The following is a 4,250-nucleotide window of genomic DNA, read 5'->3' as shown; positions in this document are numbered from 1 at the left end:
TTGTCCCTGTATTGGTAGCAATTAGGAGGTAATGGTGAATGTGTTTGCTTCTTTGTGTCGTAGGTGTAATGCATGTCGTATTTTTGGAAGTTTGTGTATGTAGTAGGCAAGTGGAGGCTGTGAGGATGTTGGAAGCATGTTGGATAGTAGATGAGGTGGTAAAGTAAGGGTTTTTGATCTATGTAAGTGGCATATTTTTTTCATTGGTCGGGTGAGACAGTTTTGAGGCGGGCAAGTTGATTATAGTAACTGTGGCAAAGAAGTTTGTGCAATCCCTAGTTTATTGTTTGTTTTAGTTTGACAGGTTTGTCTTTCAGGTAACAATGGCATCAAGTAGCAAGTTTTGCAAGGATGCGTGTATGTGGAATGAGCCTCTTGCGGACAACTGGATGGAGGGCAAGGCTGGTGTGTCGAATCCACAGGTACGACAGGTATACGCCCCAATCTGTATTTATAGTGTGTGAGTGGGATCGAATTGGATGGGAATGGTCTGTTACACCATTTCGGTGGTATTGTTCATGGAGTTGGTTGCATTCTTAGCAGGTGTGAGGGTTATGTTGTGAGAAGTGATATTCTATGTGGTGACTATGATGTGACGAGTGTGATGCGTAGAAGAAATGCTAGATTTGTGTTTTGTTGTTAAGTTAGCCGCGGTGGTAGTATTTGTTAAGTTTTCATTTTTGAAGTTTCCCATTTTAAAGAAATATGTACCACTTGCATCTGTGATAACGAGCCTGGAGAAGCAAATCCTTTATTAAATAGATTGGCATGGACATGTTGTAGTGGCCAACCATTATGATGATTGGGTAAACTGTATGTTAAATTATAACATGATAATGTTTATTAAATGAAATTAATAATCCTGAAAGGAGTTTTTCAGTTCAAGTTATCAGGGTTGAATTAATAACCATATTTGCGCGTATGAACATTGCATCTGCAAAGTATACATTGAGACTAATTGAAAATGCAAGGCTTTGATGTTATCTAGTTTTAATATGCATCGATATGCAATATTTAAACAGAACGCATTCCACATAATGCCAGCCGGTAGCGAAATGTTTGTGTTATTCTTTCAGGACACAATGTATGATACGAGAGTGGAGGAAGATGCTGAGTTATCCGATTGGGAGGGAAGGGGGGCTTCAAATGTTGCCCTTTTTTTGGGTTTGGATGAGTTGCAAGCAGAAGATGTTCTTGAAATGGAGTTTTCTTCACCTCAGGAGGCAAGTGGCTTCTATAACAATTACAGCCGACTAAAGGGCTTTGCATCAAGGCGAGGCAAGACGGTTAGAAACACTGCCGGAGAGATAGTGCGGTACACGTTCGTTTGTAATAGGCAGGGATTTCGAGAGAAGAAATGGTTGGAGAAGGTTGATCGCAAAAGGGAGCATAAGGTTGTAACCCGATGCGGATGCACGGCGGAGATGAGGATAAAGCGGAAAGAGGGTAGTGGGAGGTGGTATGTGTCGCGTTTTGTCGAGGAACATAACCACGAACTTGCGTATGGGAAGCTTGTTGATTATCTGCGGTCACACAGGAAGATATCTGAGGTAGAAGTTGCTCAGCTAACAAGCATGAGGGAGATTGGGATTAGCATACCTAAGATTTATGAGTCATTCGCAGCACAACTAGGGGGCTTTAATCTGGTAACATTCACAAAACAAGATATGTATAATGAGATACGGAAACAGAGAGGTCTGCAAGGCGGAGACGTAACTGCAGCTATTAGTTACTTGGAAGGTCTGGCACGCATCGATGGGAAAATATTTTGGCGGTACAAGTTGGGGTCAGGGCAACAGCTATGCAACTTGTTTTGGAGCGATGGTCATTGTCAGGAAGATTATGGGATATTTGGCGATGTGCTAGCATTCGACGCTACTTACGGCCGCAACAAGTACAACCTACCCGTTGTAGTCTTTTCCGGAGTAAACCACCACAACCAGACATGCGTATTCGGAACAGCAATGGTCTCATGCGAATCGCAGGAGTCATATATTTGGGTTCTTCGCCAGTTTCTGGAATGCATGCAAGGTAAGGCACCGCATTCCGTCATCACGGATGGCGACCCGGCCATGCGGATAGCAATCCAGTCCGTCTTTCCAGACGCACATCATCGGTTGTGTGCCTGGCATCTGCTGAGGAACGCGACTGCTAACATAAGTGACCCGAGATTCACACAAATGTTTAGACACTGCATGCTGGCAGATATTGAAATCGAGGAGTTCGAAGCGCATTGGGAATCAATGGTCAATGAGTGCGGTGTTAGGGAGGTTGAGTGAGTTAAGGAGTTGTACGCCAAAAAGCATGCTTGGGCAACCGCATACATTCGTGGTAGATTTTTTGCTAGAGTACGGACAACCTCTAGGTGTGAGTCACTACATGCCAAACTAGGGAGGTTTGTTGAGAGCAGGTACGGGGTGTTAGAATTTGTCAGAAATTTTCAAAGGTGTGTGGACTTTCTTCGTGACACCGAGGACGAGCTAGACTTTCGTTCATGGTACGGAACACCTGTGCTACAAACGGAGTTTGTTGAGCTGGAAAAGTCTGGATGGAGTATGTTCACCCGCGAAATGTTTCTCAGATTCCGGGATAGCCTGAAACGGTGTGTTCGTGTTAGAATACGCGAATTTAATGACAGTGAGAACCCTCATGCATATACTCTCCAGAAGTATCGGAGGCCTGAGATGAATTGGAAGGTATATAGGGACCATATCTCGAACACATTTAGTTGCACCTGCATGCGTATGGAGTCGTTTGGCATTCCTTGTGTGCATATCCTTTCCGTGTGTGTAAGTCTAGACTTGGTGGAAATCCCTGAAAGCCTTGTCCTCCGTAGATGGTCTAAGGCAGCCAAATTGGAGATCCATAACCAATGTGTTGAGCAACATACTGCTGACCCAAGTGTGACCTATAGGACACGATTGGGTGCTTTCTCCCAGCTGTGTAAGCGCTTAGGGCGCGTTGCTTGCATGAGTCATGAAGACTTCAAACTTTACTCAAAGAAGCTTTTGAGCGATGCTGTGTTCCTTGAAATAAAGTACGGGTTAAGACCATCAACGGATGATATCACAACAGCAAATGATTGCGGGGTGAAGGACCCTATTCGTGTCAGAACAAAAGGCACGGGTCGGATGAGCCAAGCAGGCGGTTCTGCGTCGAAAACGAAAAGAAAGTGCAGCACATGCGGGAAGCTAGGGCACCGGAGGACTAGATGCCCCAACGGAGCCACGCAAGCGCCAACGAGGAACAATGAATCACATGGTGGAAGAAATAAACGCAAGCGATCTAAGGTTAGCACCTAAGTTTTTCCTGCAAGGACTATTTAGTATGCGTCGTGACCAATAAAACTAACTCTATCCAGCGGTTCAATATTAATGGCATTTAAATCTTTGAACTAAACTAAATGCTGTTTTGTAGTAGCAGTAGTTATTTCATTATTATGTGCCTCACTATTCTTTGGTAAAAATTTATAAAATAAGTCATGTGTGTCAATAAAATATAGTTAGTAATTAATGCACACAGGCCATTGTTAATGTGTTAATTTTTTTATACCCACTGAACTGTATGTTAACATGTTACTTGTATTGCCGGTATATGCTATGGTGTTGACGATGGGGAAGAAGCAGTCCTAGTTGTAACGAAATTAAACTAACAGCACACTACTGGAGATTTTATTAAGGCAGAATCTTTCCCAATTGGTTATTGTAATCATTGTGTGCATTAGCATGATTTAGCCACTACAATGATCATGGTGCAAGGAGATCCGTTATGATTGCATAATGTTGGTGTTAACAGGTGTGTTGTTTGACGTTCTTGTTAATGCAACAGGTACCCGTCGTTGTCCCAGATAATTGTCACGCTGAAAATGCATGTCAAGCTGGAAGCGACAAACGGGATCACTTTTCGCTTGCAGACCCATGACGACGGTCGACTTAGTTGTGAGCTATTATTCAAAGTATGACGTTAAGGAGAACATGTTAGCCTGAAACAGATTTTTAACTGAGGTCTTATGTTTGCATATAGCGGTATTGTTAATCAAAAACTGATAACTCTAATTTCTATGTTATTTGATGGCTACAATGTTAGATTCTGCTCCAACTTCCTTTTATTGGTTAGAACACAAGATCCCTTGTGCATTCGAATTATCAATTCCATTATGGACGGGATTATGCCGATTTGTGGAATTTTACGTGCAGTTACCCAATGATTTTGACGCTCTGCGTTGAGAAGTGATGCATGAAGCTATTGAT

The 4,250-nt window shown here is 42.9% G+C and overlaps 1 pseudogene; it reads left to right on the top strand.

Moving 5' to 3' along the window:
* Positions 1-323: 323 nt before the first annotated feature.
* LOC110265132 (protein FAR1-RELATED SEQUENCE 5-like) lies at positions 324-3,921 on the top strand (annotated as a pseudogene).
* The last annotated feature ends 329 nt before the right edge of the window (positions 3,922-4,250 follow it).

The sequence above is a fragment of the Arachis ipaensis genome, chromosome B7 (genome assembly GCF_059453495.1).
Source record: "Arachis ipaensis isolate K30076 ecotype BB chromosome B7, ASM5945349v1, whole genome shotgun sequence".
NCBI lineage: Eukaryota > Viridiplantae > Streptophyta > Magnoliopsida > Fabales > Fabaceae > Arachis > Arachis ipaensis.
The sequence above is the reverse complement of the archived record's forward strand: the minus strand, read 5'-3'. Positions and strand labels throughout refer to the sequence as shown.